This window comes from Engystomops pustulosus, chromosome 5 (assembly GCF_040894005.1).
Source record: "Engystomops pustulosus chromosome 5, aEngPut4.maternal, whole genome shotgun sequence".
Classification (NCBI taxonomy): domain Eukaryota; kingdom Metazoa; phylum Chordata; class Amphibia; order Anura; family Leptodactylidae; genus Engystomops; species Engystomops pustulosus.
In genome coordinates, this window is record NC_092415.1 from 110,827,618 (window position 1) to 110,843,454 (window position 15,837).

The window sequence follows — 15,837 nt, forward strand, 5'->3', positions numbered from 1 at the left end:
CTTTAAAAGGAGTCTGGTGCTTGGCATCATTGTTTCTCTTCTGTTAACCATGGTTATCTATAAAAAAAACATGTGCAAGCACAAAACTGGCCTAACAGGGAAGAGTATTGCAGCTAGAAAGATTGCACCTTAGTCAACAATCTATCGCATCATCAAGGAATTCTAGGAGAGAGGTTCCATTGATGACAAAAAGGCTCCAGGGCACCCAAAAAGGACCAGCAAGCACCAGGACTGTCTCTTAAAAGTGTTTCAGCTTGGGGATCGGGCTACTGGCAGTGCAGAGCTTGCTCAGGAATGGCAGCAGGCAGGTGTGAGTGCATCTGCAAGCACTTTGAGGCGGAGACTCTTGGAGCAAGGCCTGGTGTCAAGGCAGCAAAGAAGCCACTTCTCTCCAGAAAAAACATCAGGGACAGACTAATATTCTGAAAAAGATACAGGGAGCGGACTGCTGAGGACTGAGGTAAAGTCATTTTCCCCCTCTCAACATGACAGCACCCAACCAGAGAGAGAGGGATCCGCCTCCAAGGACAGGAAATCCGAACTTTAAAAGGTGTAGTATACCCCATCTCCTTCAGTGGCTTCCTGTTCCTGACGGGGGATCCAGGGCGCCTCGGTGAGGCTCCGAATCGCAATGAGAGGGGGAATGGGAGTTTCCCGGTACCCCGACGGGGTTAAAACAGTGAAGGCTGCGAGTCACAGCGATAGTCTGTGGGGGTCGATGGAGTGTTGGCGGCTGAGGGAGACAGCCTCTCTCCGTCTCCGGAACACAAGCCGGGAAGGTGGCGTCGGCTCCACTTCCGTTAGAGACCGGAAGTGACACACTGGACGGCGTCCCACGTGTTGGATGACGTCAGTAGCGGGAGATTCAAATGGGAGATCCCACACAGGAGTCCTGTGTGTAATTCTGCACCCACAGCCGGCCACAGGATCTACTCCAACAGTCTGATATTGTGTTTGAGGACGCTGGGTAAAGTACTCTCCACCAGACGAGATGAGTTCTAACGAAGGTGGTAGAGAATCTGTGGACACCACTACGAGGGAAGAATCGCATAGGGTAAAATCCACTGTAAAATCATGTTCCAAGGGTTAGGAGAAAAAAAAGAAAAAATTTTTTCCCATTCATGAGAACATTTCTTCCCTTATCAAGGCGGAATGGAAGAAATCAGACAAAAAAGTATTTGTCCCGAGGGCAATGAAAAGGAAGTATCCATTCCCGGAAAAGGATACAGAAGTATGGGATAAAGCGCCAAAGATGGATGTTGAGGTATCCAAAGTCTCCAGAAAAAGCACACTCCCAGTGTAAGATTCAGGCTTACTCAAGGATCCCATGGACAAAAAGGCAGATCGTTTTCTGAGATGTTCCTGGGAGGCTGCCACAAGCACGTTTAAAATAATATTGCTGCAACATGCGTCTCCAGATGACTATTTGTATGGCTTTCCCAACTGGAAGAAAAAATTAAGACAGGTGCTTCAAGATCGCATCTCATTACAGAAGTTACCACTGCACAGAGGGCCTCAGCCTTCTTAGCAGATGCTTCGGTGTACGCTCTTCGGTTGTCAAGGGCTTTATCAAATTCAGCAAGAAGGGCTTTATGGCTGAAGAATTGGGCAGGTGACCTAGCATCAAAAAGCCATTTATGCAGTATCCCTTGTGAGGGAGAATTCCTGTTTGGGTCCACTCTAGATAATACCTTAGAGAAGGCGGCAGACAGGAAAAAGGGGTTCCCCAGTGCAAGACCTCAGGAAAGAAAATTTTTTCGTTCCTCAAGGAGATTTAGATCCCCACAGAGATCCGGAGATAAGAAGGAGGTCTGACGATCCTCTAGAAAATCTAGAGGCTTCATGTTCTCAAGACTCCAGCAAAAGCCCCAGTCAGCAATGACTCCAGGGGACCAGTAGGGGGAAGACTTTCCTTGTTCAGGGAGGAGTGGATGAAGATCACAAGGAGTGGCTGGATCCTGGGAATTATCCAGGTTGGTCTAAGGCTACCCTTCCTATCCCCCCCCACAATTCTTCAAGATAACATCTGTGTCTGGGCGAGTAGCTCAACAGACTCTAGAGACAGAGGTGAGGTCCCTGTTGGAGAAAAATGTGCTCAGCAAGGTTCCACTTCAGGAGCAGGGAACGGGATTCTACTCAACTCTGTTCTTCATAAAGAAACCAGATGGCTCCCTCCGTACCATCATAAATCTGAAGCCACTGAATCGCTACCTGCGGGAAGACAGGTTCAAGATGGAGTCCATCAACAGTAAACTTGCTTTTTCAGGGCTGTTATATGGCTTCTATAGATCTGGCAGATGCATACTACCACGTCCCCATTCATCCAGACAGCCGGAAATACCCGAGAGTGGACGGTAGTATTGGATGGCAGGATCAAACACCTTCAATTCAGGGCACTGCCCTTTGGAGCAGCTATAGCTCCAAGAGTCTTCACGAAACTAATATCCAAGGTGGGAGCCTATATCAGGGAATCTTTGTACCATACCTCAACGACTTTCTGCTGATAGGAAGCTCAGTGGAGAAATTGGAGGTCGAGATAAAAGTGGTGCTGGAGATTTTACACCGCCTAGGTTGGATGGTGAATCTGAAGAAGTCCTCCCTTATACCCGCCAAGTCAAAGATCTTCCTAGGCATCCGGTTGGATTCCAGTTACCAAAGATCCTTCCTTCCACAGGACAAGGTTCTGAAAATAAGAGCCTCAGTGGAAAGGTTATACAGAGAATCATCCCCTACAATAAGAGAAATAATGAGGATTCTGGGTCTCTTCACAGCAGCAATTCCAGCAGTATCTTGGGCGATGTTTCATGCAAGACAATTACAACTATTCATGTTAAAGAAATGGAACGGGGACCAGTCCAGTCTAGACTGCAGGATGGTGCTTCCTCAGAAGATTTTAGAATCTCTAGATTGGTGGTTAAGGGAAGAAAACCTCCAAGTAGGCAAACCATGGTGAGAGGAGAATCCTCTATCTATGGTTACAGATGCAAGTTCCTGGGGTTGGGGAGCCCAGGTGAAGGACCTCCTGTTCCAGGGGACATGGAGCGAGGAGTCCCAGAGGATGTCTTCAAATTACAGGGAGTTAAAGGCCATTCTAGAAGCGATCAAACAATCATTGCCGGTAATTCAGGGGACAGAACTGAAGATCGCTTCGGACAATGTGACGGCAGTGGCATTTGTGAATCGCCAAGGAGGTACCAGGAGCGAATCTCTAATGAATCTTTTGAATCAGATCTTCAGGCTGGCAGAGACCATCTTAAGATTTGTGTCGGCGATCCACATAAGGGGCAAGGACAATCTGGAAGCGGACTTCCTAAGCCGTCATCTTCTGCGACAGGGGGAATGGTCCCTAAACCAAGAAGTTTTTTTCAAGATAGCCAGGCTCTGGGGTTGGCCAGAGATAGACCTGTTCGCCACAAGGAAGAACAGACAAGTCAGGCTCTTCTGCTCCCTAGACCCGAAGGATCAACCGTTGAGTCTGGATGCTTTCTCGATAACATGGGACTTCAACCTCTCGTATGCATTCCCGCCTCTGTCAGTCCTTCCTAGAGTTCTGAGGAGAATAAGGCAAGATCAGGCCAGAGTCATTCTTATAGCCCCCTTCTGGCCCAAGAGGGCATGTTTCTCAAAACTGAGAGAACTATCGGTGTCAGATCCTTGGATCCTCCCAGAGAGACAGGATCTTCTCTCCCAGGGACCAGTATTTCACCCACAGATTGCGAGTCTCCATCTGATGGCCTGGAATTTGAGAGGCGCATCTTGAAATCAAAAGGCCTCTCAGATAAGGTATTTACAACCCTGAAAAAGAGTAGGAAGGTGGTTACCTCTAAAATTTATTTTAGGGTCTGGAGAGTGTTTTCAGATTTCTGCAGTCTGGAGCAGATAGATTTAGGTCATCCAAATGTGGCTAAAATACTAGATTTTCTGCAGGATAAGGGTTTAAAGCCGGCCACACTTAAAGTGCAGATTTCAGCCCTTAGCTCCCTGTTCGATTCTCCCTGTAGCCTCTCATCCCTGGAAAGCCCGATTCAAAAATGCAGCATCTCGTATGACTCCATTTAAGAGATGTACAGTGCCCCCATGGGACCTCACACTGGTCTTAAATTATTTACTAAAAGAACCATTTTGAGCCATTTAACCATTTTAATGAGCATGACTATAAGGTAATTTTCCTGGTGGCAATCACTTCACTTAGAGTGGGAGAAATCTCGGCTCTATCCTGTAGCGCACCTTTCACTAAGGTATTAGATGATAGAGTGTTGCTTATGACAGACCCGGCCTTTTTACCTAAAGTAGCCTCTAGGTTTCATAGATCCCAACAGATTAGGCTTCCACCCATCTGTAGTAACCCATCTTCGGATAGAGAGAAAGAATTCCGTAAACTAGATGTAAAAAGAGCTATTGAAATCTATTTAGCCAGGTCTGAAGAATGGAGGAGTTCTGACAGTCTATTTGTCCTTTTTGGAGGCAAGAATAAGGGGAAAAAGGCCTCAGCTATGGTTATATCCAGGTGGATCTGGCTGACTATTAGTTCATCTTATGTGGACGCAAAGCAGCCGGTACTGGAGGGATTAAAAGCCCATTCTACTAGAGCAGAATTTAGAGAGGTGTCAGTTAGCCAGATTTGTCAGGCTGCCACTTGGTCCTCTCCTCACACTTTCTATAGGCACTATAGATTGAACTTAGAGGGTGCACAAGAATTATCTTTTGGGCAAAGAGTACTAGCTCCGGTGATCCCTCCCTAACTTTTCGATGCTATTCTCTCTGGTTGGGTGCTGTCGTGGCGAGAGGGGGGAAAACGGTAATTACTCACCGTTAATTGTGTTTCCTTGAACCACGACAGCACCCTGGATATTCCCACCCTTGTAATTTTTTTTTTCTCTCTCCTCACACTTTGGGTGTTTAGTAATTTATGTGTGTGTCACACGGGTCTGATGATGAGGTTGAATGAATACGGTGGTCAGAAATAACCAAGCATTAAGTCCCATGCAGTCTCTGTAATCCACTGTAGGAGATGGGCGTACCGCACCTTTAAAGTTTGGATTTCCTGTCCCTGGAGGCGGAGCCCTCTCTCTCTGGTTGGGTGCTGTCGTGGTTCAAGGAAACACAATTACCGGTTTCTCTGATGAATCCCCTTTCCAATTGTTTGGAACAAATGGAAAACAGTTTGTTTGGAGAAGACAAGGTGAGCGATACCACCAGTCTTGTCTCATGCCAACTGTAAAGCATTGTGCAACCACACATGTGTGGGGTTGCTTCTCAGCCAAGGGAATCAACTCTCTCACAGTCTTGCCTAAAAACACATCCATGAATAAAGAATGGTACCAGAATGTCCTCCAAGAGCAACTTCTTCCAACCGTCCAAGAGCAGTTATCAACGGTGATAACTAAGTTGCTCAGGGAACAAAACAGAAATTTTGGTCCCATGGCCTGGAAACTCCCCAGACAAAAAAAAAAAATTGTGACATAATGAAAGCATTGATTGTGCAGGAATGGACTACTTATCAGTCAGGATTTGGTCCAGAAGCTGATTCTAACTGTCAATAAAAGCTTTTGTTACTCATAATATGATTGCATTTGTCTTTCTATATGTGATCAAACATCTGACAAACACACATAAAAACCAGAGGGCAACAGATCATGTGAAAATATAATATTTGTGCCATTCTTAAAACGTTTGGCATGACTGTACTGCAATATAGGTCTGCTTTAATTTGGTTACATTAAATAAAATATATCCAAGCACTTTGTCTAGCTCCTACACAAAGTGCTTGTATAGTGCAAAACAGGCAGGATGTTATTTTGTACTAAAATTTTAGATACTGCACCCCTTAAAATATATTAAACAGGTTTTAGGAAGTGTGTTCATGCTTTAAGTGTTTCAAAGGGAGTTAAAAATTAATTGGCGAGATATTTAGAAAACACCACATTACACCCCGAATGGAATTAATTAGAGATGAGCGAACACTAAAATGCTCGGGTACTCGTTATTCGAGACGAACTTTTCCCGATGCTCGAGTGCTCGTCTCGAATAACGAACCCCATTGAAGTCAATGGGAGACTCGAGCATTTTTCAAGGGGACCAAGGCTCTGCACAGGGAAGCTTGGCCAAACACCTGGGAACCTCAGAAAAGGATGGAAACACCACGGAAATGGACAGGAAACAGCAGGGGCAGCATGCATGGATGCCTCTGAGGCTGCTTAAACGCACCATTATGCCAAAATTATGGGCAACAGCATGGCCATGACAGAGTGACAGAATGAAGCTAGATAGCATCTAAAACATGCAATAATTGACCCTGACACTATAGGGGACGGCATGCAGAGGCAGCGGCAGCAGGCTAGAGAGTGTCATGGCGACATACCCTAAATGGACTCAGGCTTCAAACCAATGGGTGGCAGAGAGGAACCAAAGGAGGTGAGCAAGAAGTGCTCAAATAATATCGGTACATGATAAAAGTTTGCCAGTATATTTTGTGGATTACACAGCAGGGTGGCGACAAAGTTAACATGGAAGCCATGAAAACAACCCAAAATTCTGCCTGACACAGCTCGTTTGATAAGGGGACCATGTATGGAGGCAGTGAACTAGTAGTAGATTAAAGGTGCTGCAGTTAAAACTATGTTAGTTGGATCTTGGCATGGAGCTGGCGCTCCGCTGCCAGGCGAGCTTTCGCCAATCCAAGCCCCTGTCTCTAGGCTACTCCCCAAACAGCACTTCTAAGAACCTTTTGTATAAGATCAAGTGTAGTAGCGTTCTTATAAGTTTAGGATATGCCGGGTGAGGGGAATGTAAACAGATGCGCAAGAAGCGCATGATGCGCATGGAGCTGGCGCTCCGCTGCCAGGCGAGCTTTCGCAAATCCAAGCCCCTGTCTCTAGGCTACTCCCCAAACAGCACTTTTGTATAAGATCAAGTGTAGTAGCGTTCTTATAAGTTTAGGATATGGCGGGTGAGGGGAATGTAAACAGATGCGCAAGAAGCGCTGAAATAATATCCCTAAATGGTAAAAGTTTGCAAGTATATTTTGTGGATTACACAGCAGGGTGGCGACAAAGTTAACAACTTTGATGTGGAATCCATGAAAACAACCCAAATTTCTGCCTGACACACCTCGTTTGATAAAGGGACGATGTATGGAGGCAGCTATATGGACGACTTTTGGAGGTAGGAATGGAGACAACGTGTGGAGGCTGCTATGGAGACAATTTAATTTGGATAGTGCCTGTATGTGGCAGTCCCAAACATTTTTCAAACCAGAGGAGCAGGTAGGTGGCCCTCCAGTAAAATGGGATAGATTGAGTGCCTGTATGTGGCAGTCCCAAAAATTGTTCAAACCAGAGGAGCAGGTAGGTGGCCCTCCAGTAAAATGGAATAGATTGAGTGCCTGTATGTGGCAGTCCCAAAAATTGTTCAAACCAGAGGAGCAGGTAGGTGGCCCTGCAGTAAAATGGAATAGATTGAGTGCCTGTATGTGGCAGTCCCAAAAATGTTTCAAACCAGAGGAGCAGGTAGGTGGCCCTCCAGTAAAATGGGATAGATTGAGTGCCTGTATGTGGCAGTCCCAAAAATGTTTCAAACCAGAGGAGCAGGTAGGTGGCCCTCCAGTAAAATGGGATAGATTGAGTGCCTGTATGTGGCAGTCCCAAAAATGTTTCAAACCAGAGGAGCAGGTAGGTGGCCCTCCAGTAAAATGGAATAGATTGAGTGCCTGTATGTGGCAGTCCCAAAAATTGTTCAAACCAGAGGAGCAGGTAGGTGGCCCTCCAGTAAAATGGGATAGATTGAGTGCCTGTATGTGGCAGTCCCAAAAATGTTTCAAACCAGAGGAGCAGGTAGGTGGCCCTCCAGTAAAATGGAATAGATTGAGTGCCTGTATGTGGCAGTCCCAAAAATTCTTCAAACCAGAGGAGCAGGTAGGTGGCCCTCCAGTAAAATGGAATAGATTGAGTGCCTGTATGTGGCAGTCCCAAAAATTGTTCAAACCAGAGGACCGGGTAGGTGGCCCTCCAGAAAAATGGAATAGATTGAGTGCCTGTATGTGGCACTCACAAAAATTGTTTCAAACAGAGGACCGGGTAGGTGGCCCTCCAGAAAAATTAAATGCATGAAGTATAGCAAGAGCCAGTGGGCCCTGTCAAAAAATAGCCATTTTCCTCTGCTTTACTGTACAAAGAGGAGGAGAAGGAGGAAAATGAGGAGGAGGAGGAGGAGTGGATCAATTATTCAGGTTGAGCTTCCTTCACCTGGTGGAGATTGGAAATTCTGAGAAATCCAGCCTTTATTCATTTTAATAAGCGTCAGCCTGTCAGCGCTGTCAGTCGACAGGCGTGTACGCTTATCGGTGATGATGCCACCAGCTGCACTGAAAACCCGCTCGGACAAGACGCTAGCGGCAGGGCAGGCAAGAACCTCCAAGGCGTACAGCGCCAGTTCGTGCCACATGTCCAGCTTTGAAACCCAGTAGTTGTAGGGAGCTGTGTGATCATTTAGGACGATGGTATGGTCAGCTACGTACTCCCTCACCATCTTTCTGTAAAGATCAGCCCTACTCTGCCGAGACTGGGGACAGGTGACAGTGTCTTGCTGGGGTGACATAAAGCTGGCAAAAGCCTTGTAAAGCGTACCCTTGCCAGTGCTGGACAAGCTGCCTGCTCGCCTACTCTCCCTCGCTACTTGTCCCGCAGAACTACGCACTCTGCCGCTAGCGCTGTCAGAAGGGAAATACTGTTTCAGCTTGTGCACCAGGGCCTGCTGGTATTCATGCATTCTCACACTCCTTTCCTCTGCAGGGATGAGAGTGGCAAGATTTTGCTTGTACCGTGGGTCCAGGAGAGTGAACACCCAGTAATCGGTGCTGGAATAAATTCTTTGAACGCGAGGGTCACGGGATAGGCAGCCTAGCATGAAATCTGCCATATGCGCCAGAGTACCAACGCGTAAGAATTCACTCCCCTCACTGGCCTGACTGTCCATTTCCTCCTCCTCCAACTCCTCCAACTCCTCTTCTTCTGCCCATACACGCTGAACAGTGAAGGACTCAACAATGGTCCCCTCTTGTGTCTCGCCAACATTCTCCTCCTCTTCCTCCTCATCCTCCTCCACCTCCACCTCCTCCGATATGCGCTGAGAAACAGACCTCAGGGTGCTTTGGCTATCAACAAGGGAATATTCTTCCCCCGTCTCTTGTGACGAGCGCAAAGCTTCCGACTTCATGCTGACCAGAGAGTTTTTCAACAGGCCAAGCAGCGGGATGGTGAGGCTGATGATGGCGGCATCGCCACTGACCATCTGTGTTGACTCCTCAAAGTTACTCAGCACCTGACAGATATCAGACATCCACGTCCACTCCTCATTGTAGACTTGAGGAAGCTGACTGACCTGACTACCAGTTCTGGTGGAAGTTGACATCTGGCAGTCTACAATCGCTCTGCGCTGCTGGTAAACTCTGGATAACATGGTCAGTGTTGAATTCCACCTCGTGGGCACGTCGCACAACAGTCGGTGAGCGGGCAGTTGGAGGCGGCGCTGCGCTGCCCTGAGAGTGGCAGCATCTGGGCTGGACTTCCTGAAATGCGCACAGATGCGGCGCACCTTCGTGAGCAAATCAGACAGATTGGGGTATGTCTTGAGGAAACGCTGCACTATCAGATTTAACACATGGGCCAGGCATGGCACATGTGTCAGTCTGCCGAGTTGCAGAGCCGCCACCAGGTTACGGCCGTTGTCACACACAACCATTCCCGGCTTGAGGTTCAGCGGTGCCAGCCACAGATCAGTCTGCGCCGTGATGCCCTGTAATAGCTCTTGGGCGGTGTGCCTTTTGTCGCCTAGGCTCAGCAGTTTGAGCACCGCCTGCTGTCGCTTAGCGACGGCACTGCTGCTGTGCCTAGAGCTACCGACTGATGGCGCCGTGCCCACGGATGGTAGTTCGGAGGAGGAGGTGGAGGAGGGGTGGGAGGAGGAGGAGGCATAGTAGGCCTGAAACACCTGGACCGAGGTAGGCCCCGCAATCCTCGGCGTCGGCAGTATATGAGCAGCCCCAGGGTCAGTCTCGGTCCCAGCCTCCACCAAGTTAACCCAATGTGCCGTCAGCGATATATAGTGGCCCTGCCCGGCAGCACTCGTCCACGTGTCCGTGGTCAGGTGGACCTTGTCAGAAACGGCGTTGGTCAGGGCACGGATGATGTTGTCTGACACGTGCTGGTGCAGGGCTGGGACGGCACATCGGGAAAAGTAGTGGCGGCTGGGGACCGAATACCGAGGGGCGGCCGCCGCCATGAGGTTGCGAAAGGCCTCGGTCTCTACTAGCCTATAGGGCAGCATCTCCAGGCTAAGCAATCTGGAGATGTGCACATTAAGGGCTTGGGCGTGCGGGTGGGTTGCACTATATTTGCGTTTCCGCTCCAGCGTCTGGGGTATGGAGAGCTGAATGCTGGTGGATGCTGTGGAGGATCGTGGAGGCGACGATGGGGTTTTTGGGCCAGGGTCCTGGGCAGGGGGCTGACTAGCAGCTGACACAGGGGAAGGAGCAGTGGTGTGCACGGCCGGAGGTGAACGGGCTTGTTGCCACTGAGTGGGGTGCTTAGCATTCATATGCCTGCGCATACTGGTGGTAGTTAAGCTAGTAGTGGTGGAACCCCTGCTGAGCCTGGTTTGGCAAATGTTGCACACCACAGTCCGTCGGTCATCCGGTGTTTCCTTAAAGAACCTCCACACTTCTGAAGATCTAGCCCTCGCCGCAAGAGCCCTCACCACGGGAGCTTCACTAGTTGACAGTGGCGCTGATGCACCAGCTCTGGCCCTGCCTCTCCGTCTGGCCCCACCACTGCCTCTTCCAACCTGTTCAGGTCGAGGACTCTCCTCCGTCTCAGAAGCACTGTGTTCACCCGGCCTCTCAACCCAGCTTGGGTCTGTCACCTCATCATCCTCCGATCCCTCAGTCTGCTCCCCCCTCGGACTTCCTGCCCTGACAACAACTTCCCCACTGTCTGACAACCGTGTCTCCTCATCGTCGGACACCTCTTTACACACTTCCACTACGTCAAGAAGGTCATCATCACCCACAGACTGTGACTGGTGGAAAACCTGGGCATCGGAAAATTGCTCAGCAGCAACCGGACAAGTGGTTTGTGACTGTGGGAAGGGTCCAGAAAACAGTTCCTCAGAGTATGCCGGTTCAAATGGCAAATTTTCCTGGGAGGGGGCAGACTGGGGGGGAGGAGGCTGAGGTGCAGGAGCTGGAGGAGTGGGGATTTCGGTGACATGGGTGGACTGCGTGGAAGACTGACTGGTGGTGGACAAATTGCTCGAAGCATTGTCAGCAATCCACGACATCACCTGTTCGCACTGTTCTGGCCTCAACAGTGCTCTACCACGAGTCCCAGTAACTTCAGACATGAACCTAGGGAGTGTAGCTCTGCGGCGTTCCCCTGCTCCCTCATCAGCAGGTGGTGTCTCACCCCGCCCAGGACCACGGCCTCTGACCCCTGCAGTAGTTGGACGCCCACGTCCCCGCCCTCGTCCTCTACCCCTAGCCCTGGGGTTAAACATTTTTAAAATGAGAGTTATAACTTTTTTTTTTTTTTTACTTTTTTTTTTTTTTTTTGTGTGTTTTTTTTGTGTTTTTTGTTTTTTTTTGTGTTTTTTGTTTTTTTTTGAGTTTTTAGAACCAAACAATCCTATCCTATTGCTATGGCTATTTTCTAGCCAAGTATCAAAGGAAGCACACTACTATGCCAGATGAGATGACACTGAGTTATTGCCTAATAGAAATCCAACCCCTACTGAATTTTGCCACTTCAGACTTTGCTATGGATATGTGCGCCACTAAGCGCAGAACACAGCGGTCGCAAGTCTCACTACAAATTGCTCAGAATTGGCAAGTACATGCACTGCAGAAACTACAGCCACCAGCAGATCAACCAGAAATCAAATATATAGAACGCTACTGTAGGCTTCAAGAAGCTATTTGTATTCTCCTATGGCTATTTTCTAGCCAAGTATCAAAGGAAGCACACTACTATGCCAGATGAGATGACACTGAGTTATTGCCTAATAGAAATCCAACCCCTACTGAATTTTCCCACTTCAGCCTTTGCTATGGATATGTGCGCCACTAAGCGCAGAACACAGCGGTCGCAAGTCTCACTACAAATTGCTCAGAATTGGCAAGTACATGCACTGCAGAAACTACAGCCACCAGCAGATCAACCAGAAATCAAATATATAGAACGCTACTGTAGGCTTCAAGAAGCTATTTGTATTCTCCTATGGCTATTTTCTAGCCAAGTATCAAAGGAAGCACACTACTATGCCAGATGAGATGACACTGAGTTATTGCCTAATAGAAATCCAACCCCTACTGAATTTTCCCACTTCAGCCTTTGCTATGGATATGTGCGCCACTAAGCGCAGAACACAGCGGTCGCAAGTCTCACTACAAATTGCTCAGAATTGGCAAGTACATGCACTGCAGAAACTACAGCCACCAGCAGATCAACCAGAAATCAAATATATAGAACGCTACTGTAGGCTTCAAGAAGCTATTTGTATTCTCCTATGGCTATTTTCTAGCCAAGTATCAAAGGAAGCACACTACTATGCCAGATGAGATGACACTGAGTTATTGCCTAATAGAAATCCAACCCCTACTGAATTTTGCCACTTCAGCCTTTGCTATGGATATGTGCGCCACTAAGCGCAGAACACAGCGGTCGCAAGTCTCACTACAAATTGCTCAGAATTGGCAAGTACATGCACTGCAGAAACTACAGCCACCAGCAGATCAACCAGAAATCAAATATATAGAACGCTACTGTAGGCTTCAAGAAGCTATTTGTATTCTCCTATGGCTATTTTCTAGCCAAGTATCAAAGGAAGCACACTACTATGCCAGATGAGATGACACTGAGTTATTGCCTAATAGAAATCCAACCCCTACTGAATTTTCCCACTTCAGCCTTTGCTATGGATATGTGCGCCACTAAGCGCAGAACACAGCGGTCGCAAGTCTCACTACAAATTGCTCAGAATTGGCAAGTACATGCACTGCAGAAACTACAGCCACCAGCAGATCAACCAGAAATCAAATATATAGAACGCTACTGTAGGCTTCAAGAAGCTATTTGTATTCTCCTATGGCTATTTTCTAGCCAAGTATCAAAGGAAGCACACTACTATGCCAGATGAGATGACACTGAGTTATTGCCTAATAGAAATCCAACCCCTACTGAATTTTCCCACTTCAGCCTTTGCTATGGATATGTGCGCCACTAAGCGCAGAACACAGCGGTCGCAAGTCTCACTACAAATTGCTCAGAATTGGCAAGTACATGCACTGCAGAAACTACAGCCACCAGCAGATCAACCAGAAATCAAATATATAGAACGCTACTGTAGGCTTCAAGAAGCTATTTGTATTCTCCTATGGCTATTTTCTAGCCAAGTATCAAAGGAAGCACACTACTATGCCAGATGAGATGACACTGAGTTATTGCCTAATAGAAATCCAACCCCTACTGAATTTTCCCACTTCAGCCTTTGCTATGGATATGTGCGCCACTAAGCGCAGAACACAGCGGTCGCAAGTCTCACTACAAATTGCTCAGAATTGGCAAGTACATGCACTGCAGAAACTACAGCCACCAGCAGATCAACCAGAAATCAAATATATAGAACGCTACTGTAGGCTTCAAGAAGCTATTTGTATTCTCCTATGGCTATTTTCTAGCCAAGTATCAAAGGAAGCACACTACTATGCCAGATGAGATGACACTGAGTTATTGCCTAATAGAAATCCAACCCCTACTGAATTTTCCCACTTCAGCCTTTGCTATGGATATGTGCGCCACTAAGCGCAGAACACAGCGGTCGCAAGTCTCACTACAAATTGCTCAGAATTGGCAAGTACATGCACTGCAGAAACTACAGCCACCAGCAGATCAACCAGAAATCAAATATATAGAACGCTACTGTAGGCTTCAAGAAGCTATTTGTATTCTCCTATGGCTATTTTCTAGCCAAGTATCAAAGGAAGCACACTACTATGCCAGATGAGATGACACTGAGTTATTGCCTAATAGAAATCCAACCCCTACTGAATTTTCCCACTTCAGCCTTTGCTATGGATATGTGCGCCACTAAGCGCAGAACACAGCGGTCGCAAGTCTCACTACAAATTGCTCAGAATTGGCAAGTACATGCACTGCAGAAACTACAGCCACCAGCAGATCAACCAGAAATCAAATATATAGAACGCTACTGTAGGCTTCAAGAAGCTATTTGTATTCTCCTATGGCTATTTTCTAGCCAAGTATCAAAGGAAGCACACTACTATGCCAGATGAGATGACACTGAGTTATTGCCTAATAGAAATCCAACCCCTACTGAATTTTCCCACTTCAGCCTTTGCTATGGATATGTGCGCCACTAAGCGCAGAACACAGCGGTCGCAAGTCTCACTACAAATTGCTCAGAATTGGCAAGTACATGCACTGCAGAAACTACAGCCACCAGCAGATCAACCAGAAATCAAATATATAGAACGCTACTGTAGGCTTCAAGAAGCTATTTGTATTCTCCTATGGCTATTTTCTAGCCAAGTATCAAAGGAAGCACACTACTATGCCAGATGAGATGACACTGAGTTATTGCCTAATAGAAATCCAACCCCTACTGAATTTTCCCACTTCAGCCTTTGCTATGGATATGTGCGCCACTAAGCGCAGAACACAGCGGTCGCAAGTCTCACTACAAATTGCTCAGAATTGGCAAGTACATGCACTGCAGAAACTACAGCCACCAGCAGATCAACCAGAAATCAAATATATAGAACGCTACTGTAGGCTTCAAGAAGCTATTTGTATTCTCCTATGGCTATTTTCTAGCCAAGTATCAAAGGAAGCACACTACTATGCCAGATGAGATGACACTGAGTTATTGCCTAATAGAAATCCAACCCCTACTGAATTTTCCCACTTCAGCCTTTGCTATGGATATGTGCGCCACTAAGCGCAGAACACAGCGGTCGCAAGTCTCACTACAAATTGCTCAGAATTGGCAAGTACATGCACTGCAGAAACTACAGCCACCAGCAGATCAACCAGAAATCAAATATATAGAACGCTACTGTAGGCTTCAAGAAGCTATTTGTATTCTCCTATGGCTATTTTCTAGCCAAGTATCAAAGGAAGCACACTACTATGCCAGATGAGATGACACTGAGTTATTGCCTAATAGAAATCCAACCCCTACTGAATTTTCCCACTTCAGCCTTTGCTATGGATATGTGCGCCACTAAGCGCAGAACACAGCGGTCGCAAGTCTCACTACAAATTGCTCAGAATTGGCAAGTACATGCACTGCAGAAACTACAGCCACCAGCAGATCAACCAGAAATCAAATATATAGAACGCTACTGTAGGCTTCAAGAAGCTATTTGTATTCTCCTATGGCTATTTTCTAGCCAAGTATCAAAGGAAGCACACTACTATGCCAGATGAGATGACACTGAGTTATTGCCTAATAGAAATCCAACCCCTACTGAATTTTCCCACTTCAGCCTTTGCTATGGATATGTGCGCCACTAAGCGCAGAACACAGCGGTCGCAAGTCTCACTACAAATTGCTCAGAATTGGCAAGTACATGCACTGCAGAAACTACAGCCACCAGCAGATCAACCAGAAATCAAATATATAGAACGCTACTGTAGGCTTCAAGAAGCTATTTGTATTCTCCTATGGCTATTTTCTAGCCAAGTATCAAAGGAAGCACACTACTATGCCAGATGAGATGACACTGAGTTATTGCCTAATAGAAATCCAACCCCTACTGAATTT

General features: G+C 47.1%; 1 protein-coding gene across 5 annotated transcripts in view; it reads right to left on the minus strand.

The window, feature by feature from the left end:
- ADAMTS16 (ADAM metallopeptidase with thrombospondin type 1 motif 16) overlaps positions 1-15,837 on the minus strand; it is a 360,296-nt gene that overhangs the window by 233,302 nt on the left and 111,157 nt on the right. The gene's annotated exons all lie outside the window — the stretch shown is intronic.